At 46.9% G+C, this 16,025-nt stretch overlaps 1 protein-coding gene and 1 long non-coding RNA gene across 9 annotated transcripts in view; one reads left to right on the forward strand and one right to left on the reverse strand.

Moving 5' to 3' along the window:
• The window catches only part of LOC147100392 (opioid-binding protein/cell adhesion molecule-like), a 1,212,876-nt gene that overhangs the window by 679,234 nt on the left and 517,617 nt on the right, over positions 1-16,025 (reverse strand). The gene's annotated exons all lie outside the window — the stretch shown is intronic.
• LOC147100393 (uncharacterized) overlaps positions 1-16,025 on the forward strand; it is a 68,215-nt gene that overhangs the window by 663 nt on the left and 51,527 nt on the right. Inside the window, exon 2 of the long non-coding RNA XR_015073727.1 lies at positions 7,512-7,632. This is a non-coding gene — a long non-coding RNA (uncharacterized LOC147100393). The remainder of the gene's footprint in view (positions 1-7,511; positions 7,633-16,025) is intronic.

A 16,025-nucleotide genomic window follows, 5' to 3' on the forward strand; every position in this document is an offset into this window, starting at 1 on the left:
GGAGTGCTGGCTTTTCTGGAGGCGTGTCCTAAAAGTTTCTTTATTCTTGAAATATTTGCAATGTATACTGAGGTACCACAAGCGGGCTCAATAGTTTATTAAAAAAAAACCACAAAAGAGGCAGAAGAAATCCCCTCTGTGGATCATGTATAACAACATTATAAATTGCTTTTTCTAAACAGTTTTATGATTTCATTACACATTGCACACAGAGGAAATCTTCCCACGCGGGGGCCATAGCTCATGAAGTGAAATATGTGAGTCTGATTCACTTGGTGTTTTACTATTCAATAAATTATCGAGACCTATGTGTGTATACCGTTACAGTACAATTTTACATATATTGTGTGTGAGCTTAACTATTTTTTAATGAACATTAATAAAATAGAATGTTTTTTTCCCGTGGGGACTTCTCGCTATGGAAAGCTGCTGTGTGCTTTCTGATGCAGAGTTGCAGTACTGAGACGCAATCATCTGGCAGTGCACAAGCTCAGTGTGGAGGCTGACTAGCTGGTGTGCACCTGGTGGAGGAGTACAACAAAAAAAAATCATTGCAACGGTACTCTTAGGAGAAATGGATTAACTCAAGGCAGAGTACAGGAAACTTTCGATTTACCGGCACCTAAATAACCGGAAACCTCGGTTAACCGGCAAAATTCAGGAGTAGGTTCAGGTAACTTTTATTACTTGCCTTCCTCTATTTGTTGCTGTGCAAGGGTGTGGCTGCAGCTGTTGCTAAGCTACAGAGATGCTTGCAACTTGTGGCCATTGTTCTGAAGCTGTTGCTAAGCAACAGGGTTTGTTGCTTTATACGGAGCTCTCAGCTCCGTATCTTTTACTATAGCTTTCGGTTATCCAGAATTTTTGATGAACCGGCACCACGTCGGTCCCGTCCGTGCCAGATAAAAAAAAGTTTCCTGTATACTGGCATGAGGGAATAAAGTCCCTTTTTTGACTGTGCATGTCCGTGCACCATGTGACAACATACATTTCAGGACTTTAAAGGAAAAGCTACTGGTTTCAGAAATAATCAATTTTCCTGTATATGCACAAGACTGTGGTGTGGCAAGTGCGATTCCATAACAGGTGCCAAGTGTCATGTGTGAGTAACTAAGATTTGTCCCTTGTTGTACGTGTAACCGACACTGTATATCGCATACTTGTGTTTAGAAGGAATCTTGTTTCTTGTATGCTTGGAAGAAGAATCAGTATTGTATCAGTTGACACGGTCCTCGAACGTGTCTGTTCCATTTCCCGCACTTCTGCTCTCACCCCTTGCCCCTCCCTCTCAGAACCACGATAGGGTTCCCCTTGTCCTCACCTTTCACCCCACCAGCCTCCACATTCAACGGATCTTCCTCTGCCATTTCCGCCACCTCCAGCGTGATCCCACCACCAAACGCATCTTCCCCCTCCTCTCCCCTTTCAGCATTTCGAAGGGACCGCTCCCTCCGCGACACCCTGGTCCACTCCTCAATCACCCCCAACAGCCCCTCCCCTCCCCACAGTACCTTCCCGTGCAAGCGCAGGAGATGCAGCACCTGCCCTTTTACCTCCTCCCTTCCCAAACACTCCTTCCAGGTGAAACAGTGATTTACTTGTATTTCTTGCAATTTAATATACTGTATTCGCTGCTCACGATGCGGTCTCCTCTACAATGGGGAGACAAAATGCAGATTGGGTGACCGCTTTGCGGAACACCTCCGTGACCCCGAGCTTCCGGTCACTTGTCGCTTTAATTCTCTGCTCCACTCCCACTCTGATCTCTCTGTCCTCGGCTGCTTACACTGTTCCAATGAAGCTCAACATAAGCTCGAGGAACAGCACCTCATCTTTCTATTAGGCACTTTACAGACTTCAGGACTCAACATTGAGTTCAACAGTTTCAGACTATAACCTCTGCCTCTATTTTTTCAGGCGGCAGCTGTTGATGATTCTGCCATCCCCATTTACAACATTTAATCTCTCCTGCCTTCCACCCTACCACAGACCGTCCCTTTTGTTCTCTCCTCCCCTCCTCCCTTTCCCTGCCCCTGCACCTGCTTAAAACCTGTTACATCTCTAAGGGTCACAGACCTGAAACGTTAACTCTGTTTCTCTCTCCACGGATGCTGCCTGACCTGCTGAGTATTTCCAGCATTTTCTGTTGTTATTTCAGATTTTCAGCATCTGCAGCATTTTGCTATCGTATTAGTGTTTGGTTCACTGCCACTTCTCTTCCAGGAATGCCCACCTTGAAGAAGTTCTGCTCTTCTCTCCGACGGGATTTCCGTTTGTTTCTTCAACCTGGTTCATCTTCATTGCTTTCGGTTTCCCTTCTCATGTTTGATCAGGTATCTGCCAAGACTCATTTTCACAGCCACATCTCTTTCCTCAGCAACTGTCTCTGGTTCCGACTTATTCTATGTGGATTTCAACTAAACTTCCACCCTTCGTGTTTTGGATCCACCCAGGATTACAAATATCTCCAAGATATTCAGCGTTCCTCGAATTATTGCTCTCACCGCATCTTGAGATCCACGCTCAATGCCATGCGTTGCCACAGGAACATTTGCTCTTCAGCAGCACTGACTCACTCTATCTCAAAGCTGTCCTGGTCCACAGTTCCATTTCATTCTTTGCCTCATCCAGCGTTTCAACAAAAAACATTTTTTCTTCCTTTCAGATGTCAAGGATCGCAAGTTTCAACAACTCTTGGACACCAATGCCCCTCCGGAGCCTTCTTCCCCTTCACTTTCCTCTGACCCCAACCCTTCTTCCAATCTCACCCCGACACGTTTTCACTATCCCCTCTGACTTTCCCCTCTCTGACCCCGAACGATCAGTCCTCAGCAAAGACCTGAGCTTCATCCCCTTATGCCCCCCATTTCAATTAATTTCGAGCTCGGCACAATGCCGAGCTCTTCTTCTGTCGCCTTCATCTCCGTGCCCACTTCTTGGCCAGGAGTCTTCCCCCCACATGGCTGACCCTTTCTCCCACTTTCTGAATTTTCATTCTACCTGGACCCCTCCCTCTGGCCTCTTACCCTCTCTAGATCTTTTCATTGCTAACTGCCAGCGGGACATCAGCCATCTCAATTTCTCTGCTCACCTCACTCACTCCAACCTACCTCCTTCTGAACTTGTAGCACTCCGTTCTCTCTGATCCAACCCTAACATTGTCAGTAAACCTGCTGACAAGGGTGGTGCTGTTGTTGTTTGGTGAACTGACCTCTACCCTGCGGAGGCTGATCGCCAACTCTCTGACACCTCCTCCTACCTCCCCCTGGACCATGACCTCACTACCAAACATCAAGCCATTGTTTCCAAGACTGTCACTGACCTCATCTCGTCTGGAGATCTTCCCTCCATGGCTGTCAACCTCATAGTCCCCCAACCCCACACAGCCCACTTCTACTTCCTTCCCAAGATCCACAAACAGGGCTGCCCTGGTAGACCCATCGTTTCAGCCTGGTCTTGCCCCACAGAACTGATTTCTTCCTATCTCGGCTCTATTTTTCACCCCTTGTCCAGTCTCTTTCCACCTACATTCGCGACTCTTCCGACGCCCTCCGCCACTTTAACAGTTTCCAGTTTCCTGGCACCAATCGTCTTCTTTTCACTATGGACATCCAATCCCTCTACACCTCCATCCCCCACCAGGACAGCCTGAAGGCACTCCACTTCTTCCATGAACAGAGGCCCAAACAGTCCCCATCCACCACCACCCTCCACCGCCTGCCTGAACTTGTTCTCACATCGAACAACTTCTCCTTTGACTCCACTCACTTCCTCCAAATTAAAGGTGTTGCTATGGGAAACCACATGGGCCCTAGCTATGCCTGCCTTTTCATGGGATATGTGGAACAGTTTTTGTTCCAATCCTATTCAGGTCCCCTCCCTCACCTCGGTACATTGATGACTGTATTGGTGCTGTTTCCTGCTCTCGCCCTGAACTAGAAAATTTCATTCACTTTGTTTCCAATTTCCACCCTTCCCTCACCTTCACATGGTCCATCTCCGACTCTTCCCTTCCCTTCCTTGACTTCTCTATCTCCATTTCTGGGGATATTATCAACAAACATCTACTATAAGCCCACTGACTCCCACAGCTACCTGGACTACACTTCCTTCCACCCCGCCTCCTGTAAGGACTCTATTCCATTCTTCCAGTTTCTCCGTCTCCACCGCATCTGTTCTGAGGATGCCACCTTCCATACTAGTGCTTCCGATATGTCTTCCTTTTCCCTCAACTGAGGATTCCCCTCAACTGTGGCTGACATGGCCCTCGACCGTGTCCGTTCCATTTCCCGCATTTCTGCTCTCACCCCTTCCCCTCCCTCCCAGAGCTACGATAGGGTTCCCCTTGTCCTCACCTTTCACCCCACCAACCTCCACATTGAATGGATCATCCTCTGCCATTTCCGCCACCTCCAGCGTGATCACCACCAAACACATCTTACCCTCCCCTCCTCTTTCAGCATTCCAAAAGGACCGCTCTCTCCGCAACACCCTTGTCCACTCCTCAATCACCCCCAACAGCCCCCTCCCCTCCCCACGGTACCTTCCCGTGCAAGTGCAGGAGATGTAACACCTGCCCTTTTACCTCCTCCCTTCCCAATGTCCAGGGCCCCAAACAACCCTTCCAAGTGAAACAGCGATTTACTTGCACTTCTTGCAATTTAGTATATTATATTTGCTGCTCACGATGCAGTCTCCTTTACATTGGGGAGACCAAACGCAGATTGGGTGACCGCTTTGAGGAACACCTCCGTTCAGTCCGTAAGGGTGACCCCGAGCTTCTGGTCGCCTGTCACTTTAATCTGTCCTCGGCCTCTTATACAGTTCCAATGAAGTTCAACGTAAGCTCGAGGAACAGCACCTCATCTTTCTATTAGGCACTTTACAGCCTTCTGGACTCAACATTGAGTTCAACAATTTCAGACCATAACCTCTACCCTTTTTTTTTCAGGCGGCAACTGTTGACGATTCTGCCATCCCCATTTGCGACATTTAATCTCTCCTGCCTTCCACCCTATCACAGACCGTCCCTTTTGTTCTTTCCTCCCCCCACTTTCCCCGTCTCTGCACCTGCTTAAAATCTGTTACATCTCTAACTTTTTCCAGTTCTGACGAAGGGTCACAGACTTGAAATGTTGGGGGGAATTTTGCCAGCCCTGGGGAGGCGAGTTTGGAGGCGGGACTGCCAGGAAAATGGCAGAATCTGGGGGCAGGTACCCATCCTGCCCCCATCCCATCTCCGTGCCATCTTCCCAGGAGGCGGGTTCCCGACCCGTGCTGGGAGGCGCCTCCCCGAGGCGGGAAGGGGATTAGTGCCAATTAACTGGCAGTTTTTTTGAGAATCCCTATTTTCAGCCCTGAAGTGTGGGCTTCCTGACGGATCCGAACCTCGCCAGGGTCAGCGAGGCGAGCCGTGGGTCTGCGGGGCCGAGATGTCCGGTGTGCAGGTGAATGATGAGTGCAAGTGTGGAGAGGTAAGTGTGTGAGGTGTGTTTAAAATGTTTTAACAAGTTTTACTTACCTTTACTTCTTCCTGCAGGCTTCTTCCTTTCAGGTCTCCGAGTCCCTCAGCTCACCGGCACAGAAAGCAGAATGGCTGCTGAACTGTCAAAAGCTACAGCCTCTGCTTTCTGGTCAGGAAGGCTTTCTAATTGAGTCTTGAGTAAAGACACAACTTAGAAGACAGATTGTCAGTGTTTGGCAGCTTCACAGAACTGTCAAACGATGACATTCCATCTGTCAAAAGCTCTTGACAGATGAAACGGCACTCGCTGACATCACCTGTAACTGGCTTTCCCTTAATTGGCCTGCTGAGCCTGCTGGGCGGGCTTAACAAGGTCAATCAAGGGAAAATAGCGTGGGTTGGCCACAATTTGATGGAGGTGGGACTAAAACCCGACAAGTGGGAGTCCCGCCTCCAAAAGCTCCCCATTGACAAAATCCAGCCCCCAGACTCTGTGGGCTGGATTTTCTCAATGTAGACGAGTTGGAGGCGGGGCTGCTCCTGTCGTGTCAATGTCCCACCTCCATCCTCGTCTGACCAACCAGAGGGATTTTCCCAATTGACCTTGTTAAGCCCACCCTGCGGGCTCAGCAGGCCAATTAGGGGTAAGTCAGAGACCGAGCACGTCAACATATGACGTGCCATCTGTCAAGACTTCTTGGAAGAAGAAATGTCAGCGTTTGACAGGCTCTGTGAAGCTGTCAAACACTGACATTCTCTGTAGTTTGATGAGTCCTTGTGTTCAGTGATCAGGACCCATCAAACCTTTCAACTTTGTCGATTTCAGATGGCTGTTGGCTCGGAGGATCCAACAGCCAGTCTATGAAGTTGACAACGAGGATGTCAGGTCTCCCGATCCAGAGAGGATGAAGGCTGTAGGAAGAAAACAAGGTAAGTGAACATTTTTTACACTTATCACTCCCTTTACATACTTACCACTCCACACTTGCACCCATCACTCACCTCTACATCTTACTTCCAGGTGCCGCCGACCGCCGCAGACCTCCTTCACATCTCCTCCAACCCGGTGGGATTCTCCGAGGTCGGGAAGCCTTCACCTGCGAAGGTAAAATGGTACTAATCCTTTTTTCTGCCTGTTAACTACCTGTTAACAGGCAGTTAAAAGTACTTAATGCCTTTCCCGCCTCCTGGCAAAAGGGCACGGAGGCGGGATGGGGGCGGGTTTGCCATCCGCCCCCACTTTCTGCTATTTTACCAGCAGTCCCACCTCCATGCCCGCCTCCTTGGGGCTTGGAAAATCCAGCCCTGTTTCTCTCTCCACGGATGCTGCCTGACCTGCTGTGTGTTGCCAGCATTTTCTGTTGTGATTTCAGATTCCCAGCATCCGCAGTATTTTTCTACTGTTTTAATCAGTATTGTTGGTTGCCTCTATTAGTGATGTACAGAGCTGTCAATATTGGAAAATTTACAGTTGCAAGCTTTGTTAGCTCAGACACCTATTCAGTCAAAATGAAATGTGGCTACAAGTAGTAAGCTGTGACTGTTACATTAGCTGTAGGGGAAGCCAAGTGACATTAATGTATATTCTAGTTTTTTCTGTACAAACATTTTTTTCTGCACATTTTCTTTTCACAGTCTACCTGGTTACAGGATTTGCAAACATTTCTTCTCACTTTTAATAGAGGACTTCCACTATTGGTACAAATGCTGGGATAGCCTAATTCCATAGCCTTCTCTTGCTCTCCATTGACAGGAGATGTTCAAAATGATTGGAATTACTCACACATTGCATATATATGCAGGAGATCATGATGCTCAGGCCGGGGCGGAGGGAGATCTCATGCCAAATGTGGGAGAATAAGGAGGCTTTTGAATATAACATGAACATGTGCAAGCATGTGTATAACTGGGATCCTGTAACAATCACTGTGCATGTATTTTGTGTTCTGATTCTAATGGGGATGATGTGCCCTTCTGTGAACATAGCACTATATCTGTCATTTGCGCACACATGCAAAACTGACTGAGTTTCTTCTGTTTTTTACAGGAATCGTATATCATGTGTCTGAGCTTAAAATGGATCACACACACCAGTGATGTTGCCAGTCCACTCAATCTTCACTGCACCAGTGCTCCAATGTGACATGTCTATCAATCACATCACTAAGGTATTTACTGTCTTCCAAAAGTGTCATTTCAAGACAAGATATGAAGACAGATTGCTGATTTGTCACAGTAAATGTTTTAATTAGTTAATCAATTTCAACATATTCCACTCCAAAACACATCCACCTAAAAGTGGCACAAAGAGTAAGATATGCTCCTGACAGACTCTGCTCCAATCCTTCAAAAGTGACGACAACTTCGTATCGTTGTCAGCCCAGGAAAGATTAATCTAATTGTATGTAACATGCTTTTAAATAGATGTCAGCTTCCTGATAAAGAACTGTGAATATCTATAAAATGTAGTACAAACACAGAAGCAAAATATTTTAGAGGTGTTTTAATGACTTTTACCTGAAAGTTAAGAAGTCAAGCTGTTGATGCAGGGGCGCTATGCTAACTGTCTGTGACAATGTGAAACAGTGCGATATATAATTCTGCTCTGCAAGGATTTCAATGAAAGCAAAAGCGGACCAGTAAGGACCTAATAATCTGAGCCTAAATTACAACTTTGTTAGTGTGGTTTACATATTGATTGATGGCTTCAGTGTAAAAGTGTATCAATTACTTAACTGCATAATTAAAACTTGTGCACATTAGAAAATCAGTCTCAGCCTAAATTAAGAATCTTTTCCTCACTGCTGTTAAAATAAGTATGAGTAGGAATCCTCCTGTCACCTGATTAGGGACAGGTCCTGCGTCTGCATTTACTGAAGTGAAGGAGCTCAGCAACAGCGTTGTGTATCCCACGATCTGGTATTGGTCAGCTTCAATGTAGGGCCTTGACAGATGCCAAAGCTCCAATTTTAGATAGGTTTCTCCACTGCACTAGTGTAACGTTCCCTAAACTTCCAATTACTACGGATTATTTGAGGGAAATTGATGAACTCGGCCTTCACATCCTTTGGGAATCTAAGTGAATCTGCAAACAAACTGACATGAATCAGTCATTCATTAAAGAAAGACTTATGAAATAACACTGAGCGGCCTACGGGTGGTGCTGTCCAGGGAGAGTATAAATACTCGGGCACGGGCCCAGCTTGCGCAGGCCATTCTTAACAGGAACTAGTGAAGGACACAACTAGACCTCCATGTTGTAAAACAGTTGATTAAAGCTTTGTTTAACGTTTAGACCAAGTGCCAAGTAGTTTTCTTACATCACAAACCTGTTTCAATCAGGCCCCTAACTAACTTATAACCATTTCCTGAGTTATAATGAAGCTTAAGGAAGCTCACTGCACCATGTAGTCTCTCCGACTAATAATTAACCAATGTTGTATCAGATAGAAATAAAGTATACTGTCTCCACTTATGAAGCAGCAACATACCATTGAATGCACTTTTATTTTGCCGTGGAAGCTGTGGTGGAGCAAAGCTCTGTCATGGCTCCATTGATCTTTATGCCTCAAGTTTAAAACTTGTAACAATATAATTGCCTGACTGTTGAAAAGAATCCATTACATCTTCAACTGGAGCCAATCTTTTTAAGTCCCAGAAAATGTTGCAAGTGCTGTAGGTTTTTCATGTAATCTTGTCACGTTTCATCAGTAATTGAAAGTAATTGCAAAAAATCAGTCATTCTGTTGCCTTGGAACAGTTTATCTATCGTGGAAATCAAATATTGTACTGCTGGGCTCTTGCTGTATTCTTTTGTTTCTCGGTAATAATTTTACTTGAAAATAAATCCATTAATTTTCATCTGAACCGAACGGTGAGATATGTACCACCTTTCAGAGTAGACTGGAGCGTGTGGTACGCAGCCCACATGGTTTCTGGTGTGTAATGCTGTGGCAAAGGACAATTGTTAGTCCTGTGGCATGCTATTTAAATCAGGACTCACATCAGGGAGCAAGTTCTGTTTCAGAGGAGATACACCATGCTTATTGGAACTGCCTTTGTGTAGTGAACAGAAGGGGGTCGATTTTCATTGACCCGTGGAGTCGGGATTGGAGGCGTGCGGGGGGGGGTTAAAGTCCCAAAATCGGGGGTCCTGACACCATCCCGCCCCCAACCCATGTAAGTTTCAAAGGAGGCGGGTACCCGCCCCGCACTGGGACCCGCCTACCCGAGGCGGGAAGGGATTAGTTGCAATTAGTGCCAGTTAACAGGCAGTTTTTAGCCTAATCCCTATTTTAAAGCTTGAAGTGTGGGATTCCCGACGGCTCCAAACCACGCCAGGTTGGAGGAGTCGGGCCGTCGGGTTGAAGGACTTGGAGGGGTCGAGATGTCGGTGTTCAGGTGTATGATGGGTGCATGAGTGCAAAGGTAAGTGTGTTTGGTGTGTCTAAAGTGTGTAAAGAAGTTTAAATTACCTGTACTTACCTTTACAGCCTTCCTTCCTCTCGGTTTTGGGAGTCCATCATCTAATCGGCACTGAAAGCAGAATGGCTGCGATCTGTCAAAAGTGACAGCCTGCAGCTTTCTGTGCCAGTGAGATTTCTAACTGAGTCTGTGTAGAAGGACTCAGGTTAGAAGTAAGACTGTCAGTGTTTGACAGCTTCAAACAACTGTGAAACATTGATATTTCATCTGCCAAAAAGTCTTGACAGATGAAATTTCAGTCTGTGGCGTCACCTGTTGCCGGGTAGGCTCAACAAGGTCAATCAAGTTAAAATCGCGTGGATTGGACGCATCTCGATGGAGGCGGAACTACAACCCTGAAAGTTGTAGTCCCGCCTCCTTCCCGAATTCTGAATGAAAATCACCCCCATGGTCTATGTGTTGGAAAATGCCCAAATCATGACATCAACTTTGCTAGGAGTCAAACACTTTTCACCTAATCTTTGCTGAGCACATCTTAATAATTGGCTGCATTCACAGCATATTTTTTGTTCTTTTGCGGTGCCTAGGGAAAACATGTTCTTGACCTTATTTGATGAAAATTCATGGTGGAAAAAAAAATTCAATTGCAGTTGAAGAGGCCCTGTTCACTGGTATCCAGAAAATGAATTATCCATTTTCTTTTCATTTGTACTCGCAAGTCTCTAAAACTAGAGCAGAGCATAAATAAACACCATCAGCTGACACTGGAGTGTCCTTCCACTTAAATATAGAATACCCATAAAGATCAATAAAAACAAAAATAATGCAGCAGTGCAATCACTTAATATTAATTTACAGAAAATGAAAACCTGGCACTTTGCTGATGCATGTACAGGTAGACTACCCTTTATCCGAACTTCCGAAAACCGAAACCCTCTAAAAACCGAACGTTTTTTCGGTCAGCGTAAGTCGTGCGCACGACATGACCAGAGTGGCGCACGACCCCCCGCGGACCCCCCCGCAGACCCCCGCCGACCCCGACCCCCGCCGACCCCCCCGCGGACCCCCGCTGACCCCGACCCCCGCGGACCCCCGCCGACCCCGACCCCCGCCGACTTACGCTGAGCAGAGGGTCAGCGTAAGTCGTGCGCACGACCCCCCGCCGACCCCCCCGCGGAACCACCTGACTCTCTTCCAAAGGCTCGAAAGCAACGAGAGCTCTGAGCCCGCGGTGGTGCCGGCCCCTGTTCCGACCGAGCACGACGACCTGTTGGTGGAAATGCGGAACTTCATTGCATTCCAGGCTAGCAGCGACGGACAAGCCACGACTGCGGACCCCCTCGCGGACCCCCACCGACGCGGACACCCCCGCGGACCCCCGCCGACCCCCCGGACCCCCGCCGACCCACCTTCCGAAATCCGAAATTTTCCGAAAACCGAAACACGGCTGGTCCCGAGGTTTTCGGATAAAGGATAGTCTACCTGTATTCCCACACACACGCTGACACATCCATGTATCAGCACATATTAGGAAAAATTGACAACAAATCTTGATTACATAAACCTACACTGAGCTCCAGGGAGAAACTCCATGTGGTCCGACTTGGCAATATCCCGAGAGCTGACTGTGTTTGTGAATTACAAAGATGTCAATAGATGATCCATGGTAACTAGTTATGGGGCATATCAGCAGTCGGTTTAGGATACTTCACATGTTGCTCTAACACAAGGTTTTAATGCTTCCTCTGAACTAAACTATTCAATCGGAATGTACATTCTTCAGCACAGCAAAGCTTTGGAACCTTCACTTCTGATTATTTATCAGGAAGTGAATAATTATAACTAGTTGTTGGGTACTGTGCACATTGCACCCACTGAGGGCAACAGTTCTGGAAACCCATTTATTAAAGTTACGGATGCCTTTCTTGTTACGAAGTAAAACTGAATGGAGATTTGGACTCACCATGTTGCCTAAATTAACAGGAACAGATAGTCTAGTCCTCAGTGGTGCCGAAAGTTTTTATTATTGAAATGGCCTAAATGAATGGAGAGCAAACAAGACCAAGTCAATGATGACTGGAGCACGTACAAATGACACCTATTGCCAATTTCTAGAAAGCTGTAATTTCTAAACCTGCACAGAACATATGGTTTCCAGGGACCTACAGTTGGATTTGGTTTGGAGGTTATTTATTCCGCTTATTGAAATAGAGGATGGCATGTTATCAGAAATACAGTCTCAAGTTTTATTTTATGACTGGGAAGAACACAGCTTTCCAAATGTTTTCTTGAATTGAATAAAATTTGAGATTCTATTTACCAAAGAGTATGTTATTTTGCATGTTATATATGTGCAAAGGAGATTTTTCTTTCTGCCCTAAGACCCCATAATATCCTCATATTTTCACTTCGCTGAAAACATCAAATCTGCCATCCTGTGCTGTGGGTGCTGCAAACATACGTACAAGAGCCCAAGGCTCTGAAAGTGAGTGATCACCAATGTGCAATCCTGTTTCATGTCAGTTCAAAGCGGTTTCATTTTCACATCAATGTCAAACTTGTGAAGTGTAAATTGAGTGTCTAGGCCCAAATCAACTCCACAGCAAAGAGCAGTGGGACTACCTCTTTCAGTGAATCTTGCTCCTCTTCGCTTCAGTGTCACGTCAGGCCTTGTCTTTGGATTTAGGTTGCTTTAACACAATGACTACAGCATCAGCATGAAGTGAAACCGCTTCGCTCTGACGCTACAGTTATAATGTGAATGCACCTAGAGATTTTACATGCACTGAAAGGTGAAATAACTTGTGAATCCTGCAGGAGTGAAGTGAATGAGTTTCCATTTTTTTTTAAATTAAAAAGGTTTTGTAAATGAGGTTTGATATTGTGTTTGTGATGCAATAGAACAGTCTTTAACCTCCTTATTAAAACAAAATTGTTTTGTCGCATCATAAAACAATGGTGTTTCAATATTAGAATTAAATGAATAATCAGCATTAAAAAGAGGCAATTCTATGATCATAAAATGGTATGGACTTTTGCTCGTTTCAATTATTTCAATTAACATTTCTGCTTTTCACTGGTGAAATATCAGTCCTCTGTCAGCGGGCAGTAAAACTATTATTAGCAATGCAATTCATGAGGCAGAATTCATGAGCTACACCCTGTGATTGCACACATAGGCCGCGATTTTGCCGACCGAGGTGGGTCCGGGGTCGGTGTCATGGTCCCAGCCCACTGCCTACTGCAGTCCTCACGCTCCAAGCGATTGTTAGTGGATTGGGCTTGTTAAGCCCGCCCTGTGAGGTTCCCGGCCAATTAATAGGAAGCGGGTCTGATGACGTCATTTGATGACGTGTCACCAGCCAGTTTGCTTAAAGGGGCCATGTCCAAATTGATCTTGACATTTCTGCTGTCAGTGTTCTACAGTATTGAGGTGCTGCAAACACTGACAAGCACTGCACAAAGGTGCACAGATGCACCCAGGCCCTCCCATGACACTATGTAGGGAGTCACAGCACACAGGGAGGTTCTCTTCCCTTCCCATAGACGGAAGAGACCTCCCCAGGAGATCAACCCAGCCTGGTTGTACATTGCACAGGAAGAAACTGCAGGCGTGTCGTCAGGAGGACCAGGCTGCAGTGGCACAAACCTTTCAATGATTTCAGTAGATCACGAAATGTTACTGCCAAGCCACACTCAACCTCATCCTGCTGTGCCACTCATCACATCCCCATCACTCTGCCTTCCCTACCTGACTCCTGCACATCTTTACTCACACCAACTTACCTTGCACCTCCACCCATCCCTCTCCTTCTACATTATCACTTCCCTATCTCACTAGCCACCCCTCACACTCACCCTCAACCTACTGCAAGCATACAAACTAACACACAAGGGTAGGCACCTGGGTGGCTTAGCCAATGTTCATATGACGTTTCTGTTAATGTGTTGTCAAACATTGGAATCTATATTTTCATCGACATCTGCCCTTGTTGACAGTAGGCTCCCAAGGTATGGAAAGTGGTCCACGTTGTCCAAGGCCTTGTTGTGGATTTTGATAATCGGGGGGCAGTACTGTGTGGTGGGGGCAGGTTGGTAGAGGACCTTTGTCTTATGGATGTTTAGAGTAAGGCCCATGCTCTTGTACGCTTCAGTGAAGATGTTGACAATGGTTTGGAGTTCGACCTCCGAGTGAGCGCAGACGCAAGCGTTGCCTGCATACTGTAATTCAATGACAGAGGATGGGACGACCTTGGATCTGGACTGGAGGCGACGGAGGTTGAACAGTTTCCCGTTTGTTCTGTAAATTAGCTCCACTCCCGCGGGGAGCTTACTGAAGGTGAGATGGAGCATTGCAGCAAGGAAGAGCGTTGGTGCGATGACACAGTCTTGCTTGACCCCGGTTCGTACGTGAATTGGGTCTATGGTGGAACCGTTGGTCAGGATCATGGCTTGCATGTTGTCGTGAAGCAGGCGGAGGATGGTGACAAACTTTTGAGGGGCAGCCGAATTTGAGGAGGACACTTCATAATCTCTCACGGTTGAGTGTCGAAGGCCTTTGTGAGATCAAAGAAGGCCATGTACAGCGGTTGGTGCTGTTCCCTGCATTTCTCTTGTAAAAGTCCAACACCGCCTTCAGTCTGCCAGTGCAGCCTTCGGTCGCCTGAGGAAGAGAGTGTTTGAAGACCAGGACCTCAAACCCGGCACCAAGCTCATGGTCTACAGAGCAGCAGTGATACCCACCCTGCTGTATGCCGTAGAGACATGGGCCATGTACAGCAGGCACCTCAAAGCACTGGAGAGGTACCACCAATGCTGCCTCCGCAAGATCCTGCAAATCCATTGGCAGGATAGGCGCACCAACGTCAGTGTTCTTGCTCAGGCCAACATCCCCAGCTTCAAAGCTTTGACTACGCACGATCAGCTCCAATGGACGGGTCACATTGTCCGCATGCCCAATACGAGACTCCCAAAACAAGCGCTCTACTCGGAGCTCCGGCATGGCAAGAGAGCCCCAGGTGGCCAGAGGAAACACTTCAAGGACACCCTCAAAGCCTCCTTGAAAAAGTGCAACATCCCCACCGACACCTGGGAATCCCTGGCCCAAGACCGCACAAAGTGGAGGAGAAGCATCCGGGAAGGTGCCAAACACCTCGAGTCTCTTCGCCGAGAGCAAGCGGAAGCCAAGCGCAGGCAGCGCAAGGAGCGCACGTCAACCCAAGCACCCCGCCCACCCACCCCTTCAACCACCGTCTGCCCCACCTGTGACAGAGACTGTAGGTCCCGCATTGGACTCATCAGTCACCTGAGAACTCATTTTTAATGTGGAAGCAAGTCATCCTCGGTTCCGAGGGACTGCTTAAGAAGAAGATATTTTCAACACATTGCCTTATTGGACAGGTCTGTGCTCACTTTGAGAAGTGTCTTAGTGAGTTCCAGTGAATGTTTAGACATAACTTCCCCCCCACACCCCCAATTGTGAGTGTGAAAGGAATGACTTGGACATTGTAGGGATATCTTATGGTGTTGGTGTAGAGTGGTGTCAATATAGTGCATCATGTGGCACCCAGGGTGTACAGCGTCAAGAGAAGTAAATCTGGCCATGGTGATGTTATCGCTGGCCTCCCGGGCAGCAACGTTGTCGGGTGCTGATACCCTGTGTCCTGTGCAGCATCAGGTGATTGCGGAGAAGGTTGGTATTGTTGTTGGTGATGTTGGTGCTGGGGCTGATCATGGAGGGATTCAGAGGACCAAGGTGAGATTTTTTCCAAGGGCACCAATGTTGCTGGAATAGATGGCAGCTGAAGTTGAGATGACAGAAGCGATCTGCCAATGGTGAGAGAGCTTGCTCCAAAGAGGTGACAGTGGATAGAGAGTTTACTCCAAACACTTCCAAATTGCATACAGCTCAAAAGTCTCTTCCAAGTCCTGAAGACTCTGACATTGGAAAGTGAACAGCTGTGAAATGGTGGCTTTCATACCACTTTTGCAGCTGTCGGCTGTTCACAGCAATGGGGAGACATCGAGAACCCGACCTACTTATCTGATGTGATCTCTGAACAATGTGAACCTCGTTAAAAAAGTGGGAAAACAAAAATAGGTTGGCAAAATAGTAGTTCACAAGCGTTTAACAAGC

This window comes from Somniosus microcephalus, chromosome 26 (genome assembly GCF_052327205.1).
Source record: "Somniosus microcephalus isolate GS21.2 chromosome 26, FLI_Smic_1.0, whole genome shotgun sequence".
Taxonomy (NCBI): domain Eukaryota; kingdom Metazoa; phylum Chordata; class Chondrichthyes; order Squaliformes; family Somniosidae; genus Somniosus; species Somniosus microcephalus.